Below are 23,904 nucleotides of genomic sequence, written 5' to 3' on the forward strand. Positions count from 1 at the left end.
CGTAATTTTGCTCGTATGTATTCAAATTAATACTTGGCTAAGAGGCAGAAATCTGGTTGTATTCCACGGAGCAAGACATTTGAGCCCATAATTTCAAATATTACCTGAAATTCGATATTTTTTTTTAATATGGGGTTTTACGTGCCAAAACCACTTTCTGATTATGAGGCACGCTGTAGTGAAGGACTCCGGAAATTTCGACCACCTGGGGTTCTTTAACGTGCACCTAAATCTAAGCACACGGGTGTTTTCGCATATCGCCCCCATCGAAATGCGGCCGCCGTGGCCGGGATTCGATCCCGCGACCTCGTGCTCAGCAGCCACTGAGCAACCACGCCGGGTATGAAATTTGATATATTCCTCATAGATGACGGATCTATGAGTCATGATTGGAATTGGCATAAAAAAAGCCACATTCACCACGGCGTTGACAAAGCGCCTCAGGGAGGCACCAATAATAATTCTAATATCATTGCAGGTTTCCATCATAATTGCAGAAACCTTCTGCATAGTGTCATTGTTATATTTCAACCTGTTTTAGACATGCAAAAGACCATGTGCCATGATTTATTTATTTATCCATTAAATATTGAATTAATTAATTATTTATTTATTTTGGATACTTTCCTGGCCCGGAGGCATTACAGAAAGGAGTGGTAAGTGAAAGAAATACAGTACATAATTATACAATAATAGGTATTACAAAACGGCAGAAAATGCAGCAGTCTTGAAATTGCCAACGTCAGAAATGGCAGCGATGGAGGGAGGAAGGTCGTTGCAGTCGGCGCTGGTTTTATGAATAAAAGAACCATGACACATTTTTGTTCTAAAATATGGAACACCAACTTTAAACATGTGATCAGAACTGGATGAAATGTATGAAGGGCGAGTAATAAGATGATGCTTTCATAGTGGGTTGTGGTGATAAAGCCTGTAGGAAAGACTTTATTCCGGAATAATTGCTAGGATTCTATCACTGTAGTAAGTGGAGCAAGAATTTTGTAAAGCAAACTACATACAACACGTTGTAAGTACTTTAACAGTAAAACTGACAGCATTCGAGCAAGTCAAGGCGCAGTTTCATCTATCGGGGATAAGTGCTTTGCACTATGTATTGCCCCGACTCTGCTGTTCGTCCTATACCAGCCAGCATAGTCGGTATTTAATGAGAACAAACAATTGCGAGTGGCGCATTTACAAAACAAGGCTTTTTTTTCCGTACTTTGCTTTATTAAAACATAATTTCACCTTTCCTTTTCTCACAGCTGGTAACTGTCTGACCAATACTTTCACAATTGCAGTATTTCCGACAAGGCCTTGCGTTTCCAGAGGAACACGCCGCACACGCCTACGACCGACGATAGCTGCAACGTCGACGGTACGTAGGCTATTGTCACTCGCTTCTTGCACAAACATGGCAAATAGCCCCCACGGTTACCATGGTAGCGGTACATTTTGTGCGTATAAGAATGCCCTTGCCCAGTGCCGCCAAGACGGTTCCCGCATGAACCAGTTTATAACTGTCCTTACTAAGAAATTTGTGCTTCTCTAATTATATGCAAATTCATACATAACCTATGCACTAGAATATTTAGAATTCATTCTTGTATCGGTGGGCTGGTAAGGCACAAAATGATGAGGGCAGAACCCGAGACTCTACATTCCATTCAGTGATTAATTCGCTCGTAAATGGAATCATCGCATGATCGTTTGTCTACAATTTTATTTGCCAAGCAAAATCCAGGTGGGTTTGACCTGCTAACACCGTGATAATGTTTTCCTTAAACCAATCACGCTGGTTGACAAAGCATGTGCTTTGATGCCAATGCCGCGTTCGATGTGTAATTAGCGCGGCGCTTCTGATATCTAAACCAGAGGGTCGTAATGGTTATGTCACGTTTTAGGCAAAGTGTGAGAATGGCTCAACAATAGCATATTACAAGCAGCAGACATATCCCACTGCGGCCGAATCCAGAAGTTAGTGTAAAATTTGGGGGCACGCCAAAACAGTTTATAATGGAGCTCTTAGTCCTTTCACACCAAGCAAGCCAAGCCACAGCCGCAGCATAAACAGACAAATATTTGTAATAATGCAACGGCTGGACAAACAAAATCGTTGGGCAGTTGCTTGCGCTCTCTTGCCATAAATTCTTACGAAATATATCAACTATGCGCTTCTCAAACTTAAACATTACTCATATTGAATGAGTAACAATCGCAGTACCCAACAATTTCTAGTGTGTGTGCCACTACTTAAGAATTGTAATGCTTTGTAAACGCGAAAATCTACGCATGCTGAAACACGTCCTTCCAACCTGAACGTTCTTTTTTGTAAGGTGATTAGCTTCCCTTGGATACGTCAAGCATTATTAGTTCTGCCAGTATCTGCGCAACCGCTTTTGTAGGCCTGACGAACGTTGCGACTTTAACGGCGCGACTAATTAAGTTGAGAATGCCATACAATAAAAATGAGTTCCTTAATACACACCTATGCTATCACACCGTACATCATTCAAATTCAAAGATGAAATTCAAGTCTTTAGTTCCTCTGGTTTGTTATCCGCGTTGAGTGTTTTCTTTTGCGTACAAAGACATAGATAATAAGGCATGTGGCTGCAGTAATGCCGTAAACATTCTTAGCCAACTCACCTCCCCCCTCGTCATATTGTAAATAAAGACGCATTCAAAAATACGGCGTGTCCCGGCAGTTTCAGTGCTAATTGCAGTAGCGTCCATAGTCGTCCTAAGGAGGGTTCTGCCATAATTTCCGCCTTTTAGGTCTCTCGCATTTTCCTTTGAGTTTCACGCAATTTCTGCGCCATTATAAGGAAGATGTGGACCTAGCTACAATACTTGCAGAGCTATCGCTACAGTCCACACTTTTACCATGCTTGGAGGCTTTCCGTTCCATAGTTAAGTGATATTGCCACGTGAACTACCCCTTTCCCATTTCTTTCAAGAAGACGTTTATTTTACCACATAAGTACACTGATGTATACAAAGCGGTAGGAATGGCAGGATAAAAGCTGCATAACGGCAGCTTGACTAGTCCCACCTCCCCATGAACAGGCAGCAACATGGCAAGAAATTCGTCGTACATACTTGTGGCAGGGTTAATATATACATATTGAGCGACTCATATATATAAAACATTTAAACATATATATACATACACACATGCATATACGCATACATATATGCAAGAAAACCAGAAATGACAACTTTGAAATAGCAAAGAAATACTGTTCAACCAACAAACCAAAAGTTAACATTCACAGAAAGTTTTGCAGTAATGTGCTCTTGGATATATGGCGTATGTTTACATCACTTAGGCTATATTTGTTAAGTGTTGAGGGAAGGCAGTAGGAGAGTGCTTGAAGGCCATAGTTAGTCCGAGGGCGCGGACTTCCAAGTGTTCAGTATGTCGATTTAGGCGAAAAGAATTCCGCTGCAAGTTCGCGATGTTTATGATATGATTAGTACCCTTAATCATGTTCCGTTTAAAAGAACACGTAAGTTGATACTCGTAAAGGTGGTCTACTCATAAAATATTGAACTTCCGGAATATATCACGCGTATGTGCATTATAAGGCAAATCTGAAATAGCAACTAAGGCATTCTTTTCAACTGAAACTGAATTACCTAATGATTTCTTAGTACTATTTGACCAGACGAGGTTACAACAACGCAGGTGAGAAGCCAATAGTGCGTTATAAACCATAAGTATCTGGGGTATTGGTAGTAGCCTCTGGAATCTGCGCAACATACCTAACGCTCTACTAAGTTTATTTCGTAAGTAGTCGGTGTGGTGGCCCCATAGCATCAATTCATGAAAGATAACACCCAATGTTTTTACTGTAGTGGAAAGTTCTATTTTTGTGTCATTGAGTGTGAGGCACTGGGTGAGATCACAAGGCGTGGACTTCGCTCTAAAGAGGACCGCTTTTGTCTTAGAGCAGTTTAACTGGAGAGAATTCTTTACAGACCAGTTATATATTTTGTGAAGTATTTCATTTGCAGAATTGATGAGTTCATTCTCCTTAGTTCCTGAGAAGAATAAACTAGTATCATCTGCGTAAATAATATAGTTAATCGATCATCCATATTCACAATGTCATTTATATAAATGATAACTAGAAGTGGTCCCAATATGCTACCTTGAGGCACACCTTGCTTAATAAGTTTAAACGAAGATAATTTTCGATTTATTGATAAGCATTGCTTTCTGTTGGTTATGTAACTTCTAATTAAATCTAAAACTATTCGGCGTATACCATAACAGTTCAATTTTGCTAACAGTGTTCCATGGTTAATTGTGTCAAAAGCTTTTGAGAAATCAAGGAATACTCCCAAAGTTAGTTTCATCGCCTCTACATTTTTCAAAATTAGTTCTTTTTGTTTAAGAAGAGCAGTTTCAGTCGAGCAGCCTGACCTGAAGCCATAGTGACATGGTGTTAAAGCAGAATATTTGTTTAAAAAGGCAGTCATCCTAAGGAGAACAATTTTTGTAAACCTTTTGAAAACAGTGGAAGAATTGAGATTGGTCTATAGTTACTTAAATTTTCCCTTTCTCCGCCTTCGTACACCACAGCTACCCTTGCAATTGTCATCTGCTGAGGAAAAATGCCAGAGGTTAGGGAGATGTTGTATATGTGAGTGAGGCAAGGGGTGAGCAGGTCAATAACAAAAGAATTGGTTGTATTTTTAATCCGTGCACATCCTCACTTTTAGATCGCCTAAAATTTTTGAACACATTTAAAACATCTGTCATCATTCTCATCAATATACAATGAATGTGTAAGGGGACTGGGCAAGTACATCATGGCATCCTGATCATAAGTGCTTTCAACTAGAGAGGCAAAATAATCATTCAATTTATTGGCGAGTGCTTCATCTTTAAGAACCTCATTACCAACCTTGAGCTCTGTAGCAAGTATGTGACGCCCCCTCGGACATAATCTTGGTTAGCCCGCCAAGCTCGGTGGCCTGCTAAAGCTCGGCAGGCAACATTGGTCGCCGAGCCACAATAAACACCGACGAGCACGGCGGCTCGCCGGTCAGTAATCATTCAGCACCACCACGCTGCGGAGCGTCCGGCTATCGGAGGGTGCCAGAAGCCCTCCCTTGTTCACGACCTGGGGTGGATCGTGACACTGGCGACGAGGATGGGATCCTCGTGACTCTAGCGACGAAGCTGGCGACGAGTAGCTACGGAGCGTCGCACGCCACCGCGAGCGGCGAAACACCACCCCCCGTTGCTGTCGCCATGCCGCTGTACGGAAGGCTCGAGCCGTTCGAGGGAGATGGGTCCACCTGGCAAATTTACGAGGAGCAAGTCCACGTGTTCTTCCGGGCAAACGACACACCCGAGGCCAAACAGCGGGACATTTTCCTGGCCAGCTGCGGGACCCGCGTCTTCAGCCTCTTGCTCGACCTTCTGAAGCCAGCCACGCCGCACGTTAAGACGCTGGGTGAGCTGCTTGCCATACTGCGCTCGCATTTTAACCCAGCACCGTCCACACTAATGGAGCGTCTCCGCTTCAACAACCGGAGCCGCCGGGAAGGAGAGACCCTCGGGCAATTCGTTGCTGCGCTACGAGGGTTAGCGAGTGCCTGCGCCTTCGGGGACCAACTGGACTCGCTGCTCCGGGACCGTTTCGTCTGCGGAATCAACAACCCCGCCATGCAGACGCGACTCCTGGAGCTTCCCGACCCGTCGCTGGAAGACGCCGTGAAGGCAGCGCTGGCAATTGAAGCTGCCGCCAAGGACGCCGGCGAGATTTCCCGTGCGACTGGCTCACCGTCGGCGGAAGCGGCGGTCAACAAATTCGCGACAAAGGGCAGTACCTGCTGTCGCTGTGGTGGTGCCCACTCCCCTTCACAGTGCCAGTTCTCTCAAGCACAATGCTTTACATGCGGGAAAACTGGGCACCTGGCACGTGCATGCCGAAGTGGGAGGACGAACAGCAAGCAGCAGCCTGATTCAAGCCCAGGTACAACACAAGCCCGCGGCCAGGGTAGCCGTCGCAAGGGTACGCGGCGGAGGCATGCGGCAGAAAGCTCAAGTTCTTCCGCGGCCAGGCTCCACGTCGTGGCCGAGGACCCGCCGATTTTCGACATGTGGCACACAGGCTTTGTACCGTCGTCTGTGCCGCCATACATGCTGACCGTCGAAATCTGCGGGCACCCCATCTCCATGGAGCTGGACACGGGGGCCAGCGTGACTGTAATGGCCGGGAAGCTCTTCAAGCGGACTTTCCCCAGCGTGTCCGTCGAGGCTACGGGCTTGATGCTGCGCAGCTCCTCCGGGCAACTCTCCCAGGTCCAGGGTCAGGCACAGGTCAGTGGGCACGGTGGACTTGGAACGAGCATGTGGCCTAACAAGCCATTCTTCTGCCTTGTGCAGGTGCTTGTTCTTGGGCTTGCCGGATCAGCGAAAGAAGACGAACAGTTCATCGAACTTATCACCACCACGCAATCCCAGTCTACAGCTGCGTCACAATCGTCGCAGTGCTCAGCGCCTCGATTCCCTGGCATCATATCTTCACTGCCTCGTGGCGTTCCAACAGCGCCATCTAGCCCTCACGTGACTTCACCGCATCGAGCTATAAACCAGCAGCTACAAGCATTCAACTTCAGTGGGCACGGTGGACTTGGAACGAGCATGTGGCCTAACAAGCCATTCTTCTGCCTTGTGCAGGTGCTTGTTCTTGGGCTTGCCGGATCAGCGAAAGAAGACGAACAGTTCATCGAACTTATCACCACCACGCAATCCCAGTCTACAGCTGCGTCACAATCGTCGCAGTGCTCAGCGCCTCGATTCCCTGGCATCATATCTTCACTGCCTCGTGGCGTTCCAACAGCGCCATCTAGCCCTCACGTGACTTCACCGCATCGAGCTATAAACCAGCAGCTACAAGCATTCAACTTCAGTGGGCACGGTGGACTTGGAACGAGCATGTGGCCTAACAAGCCATTCTTCTGCCTTGTGCAGGTTAGTCCCTACTACAGCTCCATAAAAAGTGACTGCCGTTATCTACCGTGCCCACAGCACTGTGTCTCAATGGCTTATGATGTGTACTGTATGTGCTTGCTTCTCTTGTGCGGAGACGTTGAAGTAAATCCAGGCCCTAACCCAGAGGAGTCTAGCACTCGCGAGTTGCTGGAAAAGTTGCTTTTAGGTCAGAATAAACTAGCTGAGGATGTGGCAGCCCTCCGAACACAGCAAACAAATATGGAAAAACGTCTTGCGGAGTGGGATTCCCGCTTCCTAGAAATAGAAAAGCAAACTGAGCGCGTGGACAGCCTTGAACGAACGGTAAAATCCTTGGAGGCCAAGATTACTGACTTAGAGGACAGGAGTAGACGCTCAAATCTAGTGGTCTTTGGCGTGCCTGAGGACGAAAATGAAACAGAGGCTGATTTGCGGAACAAAATTCTAACTGAAATTTTTTCTACTAAACTTGAAGTCACATGTAAATCAGTTGGCAGAATTCACCGTCTTGGTCGGTCTGGCAATTACAGACCAGTCATCTTGTACTTTCAGGATTACGAAGAAAAAAACCAGATTATGAAAAATGCTTACAAACTAAAAGGTTCCAATACATCTGTACAAAATGACTACTCGCGAGATACGCTCAGGAAGCGTAAACTTCTGTGGCACAGTGCTTCAGAGGAAAGACAACAAAAAAGGAAAGTAAACTTAATTCACGAAAAACTACGCATTGATAATAACGTCTTTGTTTGGGATGATACGGAAAACGCTCGAGTAAAAATTGGAAAGTACAACAATTCTAAGAAAGACTGACTTCACCATGCAGATAATAAAGAACTCCGTATTATAAACATCAATGCCCGTAGTATCGTTAATAAATGTGATCAACTTGAGGCTATTATTATAGGTTATAGTCCGCATATAGTTGTTCTAACTGAAACATGGCTACACAGCGGAATAGAAGATGAAGTCGTGTTCCCGCCTTCTTATCGTGTTTTTCGACGCGACAGACCAACGAGAGGAGGTGGGGTAGCTGTACTGGTAAAGAAAAATATGCCGTCCACTCTTTTGCGTCAGGCTGACGATATAGAAACTATTAGCCTAAAAATTTCTTGTTGGGGACAATCTTTCCTGTTGTTTGCCGTTTATCGAGCACCCGGTTCACCGCTTCAATTCATGAGTGATTTGCGTACGCATATCACTTCGTTCACACACAAAAAAAAATATTTCTGTTAGGAGACTTCAATCTTCCAGGAGTTAATTGGGAGGATAATACTTCTTGCACTGAACTTACTCCCCATGTCAATTATATGCGTGATATAATTATATGCCACAATTTACATCAAGTTGTAACTTTACCCACGCGGGTATACGGATCTTCGTCGTCAATACTTGACCTTGTGTTTGTGAATAGAAATGTCGAAAAGTTATCAGTGTCTGTTGAACGCGGCATATCTGATCATGAAATGGTATGTTTTTCATGCTGCTTGGAAAAATGCAATCGCAGTAATGCAAAAAGTGTTGTAGTGAAGGACTTTTCGCGTGCCAGGGACGAAACTATTTTAGATTATCTAGATTTTCACCTCAGCAACTTTAAAGGAAACAATGTTATAGAACTTTGGGACAAGTTTAAAGAACTTTGCACATATTGTGTTCAAAATTTTGTACCAAACAAGACAAAGAAAACAGCGAAAGTTAACCCTTGGGTTACGCGGGAAGTCATTCACTTGAAAAGAAAGATTAAACGCTGGAGACGAAAGAACGCCCCTATAACGCAAATTCCAACCGCAAGAGCTAAATTAAGCTCGTCTATTGGGCATGCTAAACGGCGATATTTTAACCACACCCTGCCCAATTTTATTCGTACCGCGCCACAAAAATTTTGGACATATTTGAGTAAAAAAAACAAACCAATTGAACAAATAGTGGATGGCGGCATTCTTATCGTCGAAAAGCAAAGTATTGCAGAGCATTTCAACACATACTTCCATAGTGTCTTTGCAAATACAAGTGATACATCGATTCCCATTTTTTCTTTGTCCGTTGCAAACTCGGACCTTGTATCTGTACCTGGCGTAGTTTCTATGCTTCTTAACTTAAAAACCAAATCAACCCCTGGTCCTGACAATATATCGAATGTTTTTCTGCGCCGATACGCAGAAATGGTGTCCAAGTTTCTTGTGATCATTTTTCGTGCTTCATTATCCACAGCAACTCTTCCTACTGACTGGCTAAATGCACGCGTAGTACCTGTACCGAAAAAAGGGGACCTAACGCTGATAAGTAACTATCGCCCAATATCGCTAACGTCGTCATGCTGTAAGATGCTAGAACACATCATAGCTAACTACATTACTAAATTCTTAAGTGATAACAGTGTACTCTCACCTGAGCAACATGGTTTTCGAAAAGGTTTTTCTACTGTCACCCAATTAACATCGGTTATTCATTATTTTGCGAATATTCTAGACAAATCCAGCCAGGTAGATGTAATATTTTTAGATTTCAGGAAAGCATTTGACCTTGTTTCACACTCCAAGTTAATTGAAAAACTTCGATTAATTAACATTCCTTGTTTCATTGTTAATTGGGTTTCAGCATACCTCACTAACCGAAAACAGTTTGTTAGTATCGATACTTACCATTCCCATGAACTTCCAGTTACCTCAGGCGTCCCTCAGGGTAGTGTTTTAGGGCCTTTATTATTCTTAATTTATATTAATGACATTGCCAGCGTTGTCACAGCACCAGTTCAAATAAAACTGTTCGCTGACGATTGTGTTCTGTTCAGTGAGGTAACCGGTTGCGATGATCAGATAACCCTGAACAATAATCTTCAAAACCTTCTTTCTTGGTGCAATCGTTGGAACATGGAGGTAAATGCTAACAAAACAGTTTACATGAAGATAACTAAAAAAATAAATAGCCTATTTTTTCCTTACGCTCTCGGATCTGAACCATTAACCGAGGTTAGGGAATACAAATATCTTGGCGTCACAATAACTCATAACCTGCACTGGAACATTCACATTTCTAACGTATGTGACTCAGCCTTTCGTAAACTCTGTCTTCTACGTCATAAACTAAAACAAGCTCCCGCTGAAACTAAACTTTTAGCCTACACATCAATAATAAGGCCAAAACTAGAGTATGCCTGCATAGTGTGGGACCCTTACACGAAAACGAACATTGGTGCACTAGAAAGAGTACAGCGTAAAGCAATCAGATTTATTTTTTCGAAATACCGTATGACTGATTCCCCGACAGCAATAATGAGACAACATGGCATTCAGACATTGGAAATACGAAGAAAAATACAACGGCTGAAATTTCTTTTTCTTCTTAAAAATAATCTCCTCGCCCTCACTCCTAAGCCTTATGTAACGCCAATGGCAGCACGCCGAACACGTCATCGTCATGCTGACTCTCTAACTCCCTATAATGCCAGAACTAACATTTTTAAATATTCTTTTTTCCCACGCACTATAACCGATTGGAATAATTTACCTCAGTCGCTACTAAACAGTACTGATTCCATTGACCGTTTGAACTACTGATTTCATAGTAATAACTGAAATTGATCTTTGTGTTACATTCCTTCTCATTGCTTAAAATTGTACTGACGGTTCATTTGTACATTTACTCTTCACTTTTGTTTTGGGAATTGTTTGGTTACAAGACCGAGTGTTCTTTTTACCCATTTGGTTCTCGCAGCTGGTGGACTCCATTGCTATTGTGCACACTAATTTGGTCCTTTTGTTCTTATGTCTGCAAATGCAATTATTCTGTATTTTGTATGCCCCTCCTGCCTGGGCCTCAATGAGGCCTGCAGTATTGTATAAATAATAATAATAATAGTCAGCGTTCGTTTTGGCGACAGGGAGGCAACCCTTCCCCTTTACTTAACGAAGGGGTCGTCGCCGACGCTGCTGGGCCGAAACTGGATTCATGTAGTGGGCATTCGTCTGCCAGAGTACCCGGAAGCCAGCTTGCATGTGATGCAGAGCTGCCAAATCTGCCAGGAGCATCAGCGAGCCTCGCGTAATGTGGAAAGCACCCCCTGGCCGTTCCCACAGAGACCCTTGTCCCGCCTACATGTGGATTTTGGGGGCTGTGGCGGTGGTGGCGGAGCAGCCTCCCTGCACTTGGAGGACCTGCAGAGCCAGCTCGGGGAACAGCGGGAGCTGGCATCGGCACGGCTGCTGGAGCTGGAGCAGCTTCAGCTTGACCACAAGGAGGCCCTGAAGATGGTGGAGCGGCTGCGGATAGAGCTGCGGTCGCTGCCCGAGAGCCTGGTGGTGAGCACGGCAGAGCACAAGTGCCTGCAGAGCCAGTTCTCCGTGCTGTACAACGAGAGCATGCAACTCAAGACTCAGCTGGACGAGTGTCGCTCCTTGCTGTCGACAGCCAAAAACTCGCACCTTCGCCACATTGAGTTGATGGAAAGCGAGGAGCTGGTTGTCCAGAAGAAGGTTCGCTCGGAGGTCATCCGCCTCGAGGACAACATCGCGCAGATTCGTCGAGAGTACGAGAATCTACGCACTGAGATTGAGGCATCGTCGGTGTCCAGCGAGCAGGCTCAGCCAATCAACCGGGAGATGCGGCACATTATAACGAGCTTGCAGAGCCGCAACAGGCAGCTCAAGAGCGAGGTCTCCCGCAGCAAGCGCAAGCTGCGCAAGGCTCAATCAGAGACGCAGAAGCTGAAGCAGAAGCTGGCTGCTGACCAAGGATGCCGTCCCGGGCCTTTGCCAGAGTCGGGAGCTCCAGTTGTCGCCAGGAACTTCCGTCCTGGCCCACCCTGGTCTGCTGGACAGGTGGTGTCTCCTGCCAGTGCCTCATCGCTGCTCGTCCGCATGCGAGATGGGACCGTGTGGCACAGACACGCCCACCACGTCAGACCTCGCCTCGGGACCTGGCCAGCACCCTCGACTGCCACTGAGTTCCAGCCCGCAGGAGGACTAGCGGCAGCACCAGTCGCTTCTAGCGGAGTACCACCTACCTCGGAGGCGGCAACCGTAGCCAGTGGTGCGGCACCCGTTGGACCGGTGTCGAGCTCGGCACCACTCACGAGGCCGACCACTACGGACCCTCCGGATGAAGCGAGGCTGGCCCAGGCAGTACCCGGCGTTGCCACACCCGACCCGTCAACACCGGTGCCCAGGCGGAGTACTCGACGGCGGAGGCCACCAGACCGTTACTCGCCTGGGTAGCAGGCACCGTCGACTCAGCTAGGGTAGAGGCAGAGCCTCGTAGTGTGAACTTGGACTTGGACGTTTGTTTTTTATTTAACAAACAAACTGGGGGTGAGGGGTTGTAGCAAGTATGTGACGCCCCCTCGGACATAATCTTGGTTAGCCCGCCAAGCTCGGTGGCCTGCTAAAGCTCGGCAGGCAACATTGGTCGCCGAGCCACAATAAACACCGACGAGCACGGCGGCTCGCCGGTCAGTAATCATTCAGCACCACCACGCTGCGGAGCGTCCGGCTATCGGAGGGTGCCAGAAGCCCTCCCTTGTTCACGACCCGGGGTGGATCGTGACAAGCTCTTTAATAGTACTGGCGGGTCGCCTTGATGATATAAGAGAATTCAGCTTAATCCAAGTCTGTTTTGCATCAGCGATACCATCGAACATGGAGCAGAAATAGTCGCATTTAGCTTGTTTTTGCAGTTTAGTCAGGTTATTTAGATATTTCTTAAACTCCTTCAACTCATCTAGGTCACGGCTGTTCAAAAACGCATGTTACAGCCTATTCTTTTCTTTTATCATTTTGATTAGCTTAGTGGAGATCCATGGCTTGCGAGCGTGTTTAGGTTTTCTTACGTGTCTCTAAGGAAAGCGTTTTTGATATACTGTGCACACGATCTTAATGAAGCGGTCATAGGCGCTATCAGGTGATGAAGAGGAGTGTATGTAATCCCAGCTGTACGACGTTGTTTCGTCACTAAAGCAAGAAAGAGATTGAGAAATAATGTCTTGGAAATAAATGTCTGATTTCACCGGTGCATCTGTTTAATTTCAACCGTAGTAATTAGGCAAATTGTCAAATGATCACTGATAGTGATACTAATCGGACCATGCTGTAGTAGGTTAGCAGAATTTGTTATATATAGATCTATCAAGGTTGCTGTAGCAGCTGTAATGCGAGTTGGGGTAGTTATAACATTCGAAAGGCCATGCGAAAGAAGTAGATTTGACAGGTTAGTTTCTTTGCTAGTGTTTGTGAGCATGTCAATGTTGAGGTCACCTCCAAGTACTAATGTATAATTATTTTCATTAACAAACCAAAAGAATTCTTCTAAAAATTGAAGAAAATTGTTGATGTTGCCGTGAGGAGGTCTATACACTAATAAGTAGAGAGTTTTCGAATTTTAGACACAGAATTTCAATGCCTTCACAGCATCGAGACCATTCATCAATGTACGGACAGCTGACACTTGTTTCCACATATATGCATACACAGCCACCTCTAGTTTCTCTATTTATGTAGGTCACATTATACCCATCAATATGCACACTATCGGTGTCGTTGCGGTACCAAGTTTCAGTCAACATAATGACAGAAAATGTAAATTTACGTTGATCTAGAAAATTCCACAATTCGTCTTCTTTCGAACGGGCTGACTGTATTTTCAAATGCAGGAAACTCAGAGTCGGTGGGCGCTCATGCGCAACACTCGTGCTTAATTCAGAGGGACTAGTACATTTCAGAGCCATTTTGAAACTTAATTCTCCGAAAAAATGCAAGACAGCCATTGCAATGTAGAAACAGTGCCGTTGGCATATACGAATAAGATGCTATATATGCAACACCAACTGCTGAAGAGAATATTAAGGGGAATTTTAATTTTGATGTGGGTGACGCCCTCAACTGCAACACTGTAGCAACCAAGAACAAATGAGTGCGACACTGATGTACTATATACTCTAAGGTGTAAAATATTGGTCAAAAAGATAACGTTCATAAATAGAATTTCTATTTCCGACAGTACTTTAAAGCTCACATACATAAAGACACCATTCACATTTTTTTTCACATTATAAATCAAAATTTACTTTTGACAAAATCAAATACAAGATGGGTATAAGTACACATTCGGAGGTCCCGAAGTAACAACTGTCGGAGAGACCTCCTAACAAAACATGAAAAGGGGATAGTAGGATCGTGGCAAACACTGAGTCATGGCATATATTATACAATTTCTACATCGGAAATAAATGATAAGAGACGAAAAAATCTGTTAACAATATCACAAGTATATTCACAGAGTTAAAAACAAGAAAAATTGAAGAAATCTTAAAAATAAGATGCAACAATTTAAGCGAGGATAAATGGCACGTAAACCTAACAACGAGGAGAAGTATCAATTAAGGCAAAATTTAGTAACTCTGTAATTGAAAAGTACATTGCGTAATGGTAAAGTGAACAACATCTAATTCTAGATTTGTTAAATTAGGCTACGCGTCAGATTAAGTGTTCATGAAATGCTCCTTCGTTCTACGCTTGAATGATAATAATGTAGATGTAAATGTCAGATGGTATAAAATTCCAAACAGAAATGCCTGAAAACGCGACGTTAAATTTCCCATAGTTAGTTCTTGCTTTTGGAAGAAGAAGATTGAGTTGTGCTGAAAATCTTGTGTTGTTATAATTGATGAGGCTAGAGCGACTAAAACCTGGAATATTAAACTCGGTATTTATAAGACGAAACATAAGTAACGACAGCTTATGATTGAATAACATGCGTAAAGGTAAAACATTTAGGGAACAGAATATTGGAGCAGAGGGAGATGTATGCGATTGGAATGCAATTAATCGTAATGCCTGCTTTTGCAAAACTTCTAACTGATGAAGATGTGTTGTATATGTATTACCCCAAGATGGCAGGCAGTATGAGAGATGACTGTGTATATACGCGTAATATAAAGACATGAGAAGGGTTTGCTGAAAAAAAGAGCGAGTTTTTATTATGATGTGAATACCAAATGAGATTTTTTGAATAAGTGATTGAATATGGCACTGGAACTTTAGGTTCTCATCTAGTACTACACCAAGAAATTTAGTAGACGTGGATCTTGCAAATACATTATTATTTGGAGACACTACAATAGAGTCAATGTGCAAAGTTTTTGAAGAATGGAATACCATAAATGTTGTCTTAGATGGGTTAATGGTTAGTTTGTTTTTTACACACCAATAATGAACATTCGTTAGGTCAGCGTTAAGTTTATCCTGCAATGCAAATAAATTTTTCTCAGATGCGAAAATAGTGGTGTCATCAGCGTAAAGAAGCCACTGCGCATGTGTTAATATTTCTGGCAAGTCATTAATGAATATTAGAAATAAAAGTGGCCAAGTATTGATCCCTGAGGGACACCTGTATTTACAGTTTTTGATGAGGACAAGACACCAATAAATTCGACTATATATGGTCCGTCAATTAGGCAGTTGCGAATTATTTGTAAAGGCGGCCCAGAAATGCCATACGATTCAAGTTTACTTAAAAGAATACGATGGTTAATTGTATCAAACGCCTTAGTGAAATCAATAAAGAGAGCACCAACTAAGAGGCCTTGATCGATGGCTAATTTAACCCTCTCAGTAAAAGTAATAAGCGCTAATTCAGTTGAAAAATTGCCACGAAAACCAAATTGATCAGGAGTTAAAAGATTAAATTTGGATGAGTATTTAGTTAAGCGATTATGTATCAGTTTTTTGATGACCTTAATAAAGAAAGACAAAATGCAGATAGGACGATAATTACTCGTGCACTTATGGTCACCTTTTTTAAAAGCTGGGATTATTTTACCTGTATTGAGGCGATTAGGAAAGATGCCATCTATAAATAGTCTACTTACTATATGTGCTAAAGCAGGGGAGATTTCGTTAGAAACAAGCTTAATGCTAGAGGGGCGTATCAAGTCGAAGCCCGGACCGGTTGTTTTAAGAGAATTGATAATGTTACATACTTCCAGCGATGTTGTAGGGAACAGGTAAAATGAATGAGAACAGCGCGGAAAACTAAGCAACGTTGAATCAGGCTGACTACCGTCTGCAATTCTAAAATCGTCACTGCAAACATTAGCTATATCTTGAGGGTGAGTAATATTAGCAGAATCGTGGTTCATACACGATATGCGATTTTTAGTTGTACTGATGTTTAAGAATTATATAATAACCTGCCAGTTTCGTCTGGTATCACTTCCATTTGTTCTAATTTTATTTTCGTAGTAATTACGCTTGACATTTTTTAAAGTAGCTGTTAGAACATTTGAATATGTGTGGAAGCGCAATCGCAACGCATTATTGAATGGCTGGACTTTAAGTTTCTTACGAAGATTATCTCTTTTTTAATGGACCGCAATAAAGAATCACTAATCCACGACTTTCTTGGCGAGCTAAACCACCGCGTCACCGTAGTGTTACTTGTACATAAGTTAGAGCATTCAGATATTTTTGTAAAGAAAGATTCAAGAGCCCCTTCGCCACATTGCTCTTCAAGCACGTCAGCCCAGTCAATTGCACGAATCATACCAGTGAATTTATTAGAATCAAAGAAAGTCCTGACATATTTTGCTGCTTGAGAAGGCATTACGGAACCCATGCAAAAAATATAGGGTAATGGTCTGTTACGGTATAATCCACTATTCCATCTGTGCTAAGATCAGTAGGTATGCTAGACAGTACATGGTCAATTAAGGTATTAGGTCCCCCTATTTCACACCTCGTGGGAGCTGTAATTTATGAGGAAAGACTGTAGCTAAGATAAGTACATAAGTACTCAGAGCAACATTGACTGTCAGGGCTGATAATGTTGATGTTAATGTCGCCACATATCACAATATCCTTGTTTTCATCAGTGAGTGTGTTTAGTAACTGCTCAAATTTTTTACAAAATTCGATGTAAGAGGAAGAAGGTGAACGATAAATTCATGCAATTATGATGTTACGTTTGGTGGGCAGCTGCAGGTTATTACCCTCTACTTCTAGTTATACTGATTCACAGAGGCAATGGCGAAAAAAAAGATCATGGCGACGTTTATATGACAATGAAGATTTTACTAAAATGGCTGAACCGCCACTACGATAACCTTCACGATGACAATATTCAGGAGTGTAGCCTCAAAGACCGTATAGATTTCCGTCATGAGATGATAACCACGTTTCAGATAAGCATACGAAAGAGAACGCATGATCAAGACTGCAAAGAAGAGCGATGAGATCATCATGATGCCTACGAATACTGCGGATGTTCCAATGTATTAAGGATAAAGTGGGTTGTTTTTCCTCAATGAGAGCTTTCGCTTCGTCAAGAGTAAAAACTGAGTCAGCCATGATGAATCAGATGTTAGTGCAAGCAAGGAAGAACTTATTTGAAGATTGACAGATCATTTACACTGCATATGCGATGAACACGGCTGTTTTCCGACTTTCTGGTATTAATGGCACAGTTATCGGTCCATAGAAATTTCCATCCTTTAGACTTCTTGAGCTCTAGCGCCTGCTCAAAAAGCCGCTTATTATGTGCGTGGGTGTCTGAAGAAACGCGCCTTTAACTTTTTTCAAAAATATGGAGAAAAGCAAGAAGAATCATAGGTTCCTCGATTGTTCTTGAGCCATTCTATCTGTTGCCACCATGACATAAGTGGCGTTGAGTATGCAATAGCGGGTAACCTAACGCACCTTGTCTAGGTCCGAGTCACGGGTAGCATGTAGGACAGGCGAATTTTCAGTCTTCCGCATCAGGATCTTTCCCTGTGACACCCACACAAGCTTCCATTCTTTTTCTCGCCTCAGTTGTCGAGATTTACCCAACAGACGCTTCTTTTCAACGCACAGATGCTCATTGATATATACAGGATTACTTTCTTCAAAGGCCAGGGTCCCAGTACTTAACTTAACGGTTCACGCAGCAGAAAGTGCTCTGTCTCGTGTAGGCCTAGTCGAAAACTTTATGATCACATTTGGCTTGTTTTTATCTTTGGAAGGGTCACGATGTACTATATCAATGTCGTTGTCCGTGACAACTTGTGCCTATACGTGTGGCAATTTGTCCAACACTTCTCAGATCCTCGTTTGCAACTAACGGTAGTCCTTTAACCTCAAGGTTCATGTTCCTGCTCTATTGTTTAAGCTCAACCATTTCTCTCTTTGCTTTTTTTCAGTTCCTTACTTAGTTGCTCATTTTCTCTTTTACATCGCTGATTTTCAGCCATCACTGCAGTCAGCTCGCGACGGAACGCGTCCACATCCTTCTTGAATGGTTCGAAACTATCGTTCATAAAGCCAATGGAGTCGCGAATGGCTCCAAGTTCACAGCGAATCTCTGTATTGGAGTTAGCAACACCACCGACGACATTTCTCATGTCCGTCGCAAACGCCTCAAGCTTAGCTGTCAGTTCTACCAACACTTTTGTGACTTCCTTAATAGTACCTGGCTGCTTATCAGCAAGAGACTTTGCGACATCGCGCAGGCTTCCAGAGCCAGAACCCTACATAGGCGTGGGCGGCACAGATATGGCATATGCGACACTCTAACGAGTAGCCACGACAAGGTAAAAGCACTACAAGACTCGTGGAAGCAACAGCGACGACAGAGGAGGAGCTATGCTACAGCACAGAATAAGAAATGCCTCCAACCTGAATAAATCCAGACAAGTTGATTAAATGATGTGCGTACATCGCCGCTGCCGCTGCCAGAGTGAAACCAGCTTTCCAGTGAAAACACCGCCCCCAAGACAGAAGCGACAGAAGGCCGTGGTTACGGTACAGTCAGGCAGATGGCGGGACACGTAGATCAGTCCTGGTCCTGGTAAAGCCAAATGGAACAACGGTGAGTTGCTCACGTAGTCTGTTTTCTTGAAAAACAAACAGGCTGCCACGACCCAGTTCGGAGCCTCTTACAGGTATCAGATGAAGTGCCGGACTCTGCAAAAATCCAGACAAGTTGATTAACTGACGTGCGTGTGTCGCCGCTGCCGCTGCCAGAGTCTAATGTGCTAATGTGCTTTCTGCTAATGTGCTGTAAGCATTAATGTAAGCTAATGTGCTGTCTGCAATGCGACTGTTACATATGCATATTGAGCAATCGTTTTGAAGGTTGCCCTATAGTCTATTGATGGCCTACGCAGGAACATTGGCGAGGACAGCCGTTTTAATGCTCGTAATGAGCTGGTAAACCTGCAGTGCTTACAGCCAGTGCTTATGAACTTCACCTACACGAGTCAGCAAATGGGATTTGGATAACCATTTTTTGAAAGTCGAGTAGGTATTTCGATGACGGACGTGTGTCACAGAAGGTCAATATATTTAGTGTATTCGTCAAACAAAAATTTTACATCCCTCGGTAGAAATGCGTACTCTCACTTTTTGCATTGTTGTCTTCTGCAACGGGCTATGGCTGCTGCTCATAATAGATGAACAATAAGCAAGAACTTCGTGAGGCACTGGATAACACGGGAAATATATTGGGTCAAGGGTTTCACGCACAAGAGACCGACATGTCGTATTTAATTTCGAGCACTGTCATGTTCTGCCTCCGGGTTGCGATAAAAGGTTATAATCTTTAAAAGAAACCAACATTGCACAATCTTGATCGTGCTCGGCTTCTCCATCGCCATGAAGTTTTACATGCCTTCAAGACGTAGTTGCAGAAAGAAAAAGCATCGCGTTCGGAAGCACAGCAGTAAAGTTTCCCTACCACTAAAAATACCCATTTCAACGAATTGCCTTTGCACTACGGCTAATAAGCACATTTCCTATACTTTTATGTCATACAGGTGTCATTGACGAGGTCGGAACATGTTGCCAGCCACTGGAGCACATCAGGAACATCGGTAAGGTAATGCCCAGCACAAGCCGCGCTGGCATAGAGGAAGCATCAGCCAATTCTGAAGACGGCGTTACGTAAGTTCACATTTAGAAAAGTTCCATTCAAAGCAACTCGGAGACGACAGGAATGGCTATTGAATGAATAGAATTTATTGATAGGAAAGACAGAGAGGTCCACCTGAGCTAGTGCGCTCTAGTCTGCTACTCTGCACTGGCGAAGAGGGAAGGGGAGTGAAAGTATTGGGATGGATGATGATGATAAGAGACGTGGTGAGTGCTTATGTACATGAGACAGTTGCCTCGCTAGAGCCGCTCGTCGAGCTTGGTGTCCTGCAGGAACTTCAACAATACTTTTGTTGCGCGCATTGAAATTGCAGTGTCACGCCATGGGCCAAGAATAGCTTCCTCCGACAGTAGTTGTCTGCCCACTCTGGCTAGGAAACTGTCTATTGTCCTTCGCTCCAGCATATATGCTGGGCAGTCGCAAAATACGTGTCGCAGTGTTTCGGGCATCTGGCAGTGTACACAATCAGGGCTGTTCGATTGGCCGATGAGGTGTGCGTAGCGACGGGTGAAAGCAACGCCGAGTCGAATCCTGTGTAGCAATGATGTTTTGCTCCGTGTAAGCTTCGGGGGCAAACAGAATTTACCGTCCGGGTCAATCGTATGTAGACGTCTGTGAATGTTATCAGAGTGGGCTCTGTGCGCCTTTGTAAGGTCCTGCATGAGTGCCTTGATCATGGAGTTGGTGTCAGGTCGCGAGTAGCCAATCTGTATTTCATCAGAGGAAGAGGAGGCCGATCTTGCCTCACTGTCAGCGAGTTCATTACCAAAAACCCCAGAATGGCTAGGCACCCATCGAAAGGTGATCACGTGGCCACATAACTCGGCATTGTGTCAACGTTCGACGATTTCCAGCACGAGCAGATAGTATGGTCCTTTCTTCAAAAAGTATTTAGGCGCACGTAGCGCTGATTTGGCATCGCACAATATCGTCCATTTATGGGGTGTCTGCGTTCTCATAAAACGGACAGCCTCCTGTATTCCCGCAAGTTCCGCAGCCGTAGATGTCGATTTGTGGTCTAATCGAAATCGTTGAGTAATTCCAAGTTGTGGGATGACAAATGTGCAGATGGCGTGACCGAACCATCGGTACCCAGGCAGCACGTCAGGTCGGGCCAACGTTGGAAACATATTGGCACTTCCTGGCCCAATGACGGCCCAAGATTAACAGCGTGGTTCCAATATTGGCAGTGCCATTCTGAATCCTGGCCCAATGATGGCCTAAGGTTAACAGCGTAGCGCGAATATTGGCTGTGCCATTCTGATAGAGATCCAACGTTGGCCCACAATACACAGTCAGTAAACAATATTGGCTGTGCCATTCTGATAGAGATCCAATGTTGGCCCACATTACACAGTCAGTAAACAATATTGGCACTGCCGTTCAACAAGGCGGGAATTATTGGACCGACTTTCGAACGGATTTGCCAATATGGGTTAATAGTTGTCTTTCTTTGGAGGACATTGGCCCGTAATAAGCCAATTTTCCCATTGTCGGTTTTTAGTGCTCTACGACTTGCTGATATTGAACGTGTTTTGAAAACTAATGCACTGATCACAGGCACACTGCGCAGGAACCAGAAATATGCTCTCCCGTGTCAACTCCATGCATGGTACACCGCCATTTTTGTACTTCGCGTTCAGCGAAATGCGCCCCCTAAAGAGAAAAGCCAGTGCACTACGTAGCAAGCAGGGGAAGTCGCATAAAATTAGCCGCTGCTTTATTGATCGTGCATGGGAACATGAGCTTTCCATAAGAAGCAACGGTATTGCGAATTTGTCTGCGCATTGTATATTTTGCATGTACGCTCCGCGGCTTTGGATGATCAGGATTCCGAGGGGAATCGATAATTACAGTGCCACAGAGTTGATGGAACCGTTTTATATTGCATCGAGATGGAGTGCATATGTATTAACGAAACTTTTGCTTGTTTGTTTAGCATGCATGGCATGTTGCGGTGACATAATCATCATGCTCCTATTCCAATATATTTGTTTTTTCGTGCATGTTCAGTAAGCTCCTTGTATGAATGCCCCTGACAGAAAAAAAAATTTTATTGCACGTTTTGGCTTTTCCTCTTGTCTTTGCCTGTAGTTGGCACGGCGCATTCCGGATTTTTTTTTCCGCCTAACTTTTCGTCCTTCAGCCCCCACTCGCCTCTCCTCCACACACCCACGTGAGCCTGTTCAAAGCTATCAGCCAAGCACTCAGGCAGCTATAAGCTGCTGTGTCGAATTGGCTGCTCTCGGAATACAGGGAAAAGCAGTGGGGTCACTATTGTCCTCCTCGTCTCCCTCCGTCGCTGCCGCCGAAGGAACTCGGTCGGGCTAGGTCCAGCAGGGGAAAGTGGCGTTTCCCCGTTTTCTTCATTCACCCTTTCCTTTCACTCTTTCCTTCTATGCATCGCTAGCACGCCGACTGGGTGCAACACCGCCTGAGTGCTTGCCGTCTTGTCCGTGTTTGTCAGTGCACTCCTATCGTGAAAAATTCTCGCTTGCGGTCGTCATTCCTACTGAGAAGCCTGCATCTTGAAATACACAGCAAAGTGGCCACGAATTTTCGTGAGTGTTAGAATTAATATAGGCGAAACAACAACCAGAAAAAAAGTCGGCGCTCGTGGCCACCGTCTTCGATGTGGGATGAACTCGGATACACATCGCATGGAGCATGGATCTTACAATGGTGAGTGCATTTGTTTTGCGCATGTTATAAGTTTTATAAGGAGCAATATCACCCAAGCAATATCACGCGGTATATATATTACTGAAACAGGCCTGGCTAATGTAGAGTGCCTGTAATTACATAGCTCTTTTTATTTGCAGCCTTTGAATAGTGCCCGGAGTAGAACCACGTGTAAATCTCTGTGAATTTCACCCAAATTCCAGGACTATGATTTTATCAAGCCACGCGCGCGGCCTGATCCTGCTAGTGATACCGAGAAACCACGCTTCTTCTCACTGTTCTAGGTCAAGCATCATTTCCAGCCGACAGTATTTCTTTCTTTTCGTATAATAAATGCCTCTTTTACTAGTGTTTCCTGACGGAACTTCTCGGTTTCCATATTAAAAATTTCGCACGAAGATCGCATTGTGTCTACACAGTCTGAAACTAAGCTTTTTGCGCTGTAGCAGGTTTTGCTGCAATTTTTCAATTATAAAGTGCTACGCTGACTAGATGTGGGCTGTAAACAAAGCGGACGGATCCTGTGCATTTTATGTCTGTTCTAAATATTACGTTGCACCTTGTACAAGATATGTCATATATGTCGAAATATTAAGAAGTGTTACCTGACAAATCTCTTGCAAGAAAGTTTCTTGATTCACCCCTTCGAACTCTCTGATCAGACTTATAATATTGTTGCAGTATGGCGATTTTTCAAATGAAAACGCTGCCACATACATTTGTCATACCAACATCTCTGATAATGTTTCTTTTTATTTTACAGTGCAAGCATTTCCTCCAAGTAATGGTGAAGTCGCTATGGGATATGGTAGCAATATCAACGAAACCACCGCGTTATCGTGGTCCTCGTGGGGCCTGATCAGCCCGCCGAAATCCAAGCACTGACCAACCTGCCTACCGACGTCAGCTCCCTGCCCTGAAACCCCTGGCCAGCCCACCGTCCTCGGCACCTTGCCCAATTCCTATCCTGAGGGCAGTGCCTGTAAATAAACTGTTTGAAGATAACCGAGCGTCACCCATCTAGGTCCACGGAAAATGCCTGTTTGTGAAAATTTATTCGCAAATAAATTGTCATAAACGTCAATTTCAGTATTCTTTTATTATTATTTGCAAGGATATATGACTTCTGCTTCTTGACATCTTTTTGTCGAGCTTTCCTAACTACTATTGAGGAAGACGGTAAGGGGACAATTGCTACAAAAAATGCCGCTAGCAAAATGTTTGCGGTAAGAATGTGTGCGTGCTCTAAAGCCCGCATATCTAGAATATTCGTCATGCAAAGGGCATTGGCTCAAAGCTGGCATTAATAATGGCAACGATATGGCTCAACA

General features: G+C 44.1%; 1 long non-coding RNA gene across 1 annotated transcript in view; it reads left to right on the forward strand.

Moving 5' to 3' along the window:
• Nucleotides 1–1,307: 1,307 nt before the first annotated feature.
• Nucleotides 1,308–23,904, forward strand: part of LOC129381736 (uncharacterized) — a 28,110-nt gene continuing 5,513 nt past the window's right edge. Inside the window, exons 1-2 of the long non-coding RNA XR_011891349.1 lie at nt 1,308–1,378; nt 19,776–19,902. This is a non-coding gene — a long non-coding RNA (uncharacterized lncRNA). The remainder of the gene's footprint in view (nt 1,379–19,775; nt 19,903–23,904) is intronic.

This window comes from Dermacentor andersoni, unplaced genomic scaffold, assembly GCF_023375885.2.
Source record: "Dermacentor andersoni unplaced genomic scaffold, qqDerAnde1_hic_scaffold ctg00000033.1, whole genome shotgun sequence".
NCBI lineage: Eukaryota > Metazoa > Arthropoda > Arachnida > Ixodida > Ixodidae > Dermacentor > Dermacentor andersoni.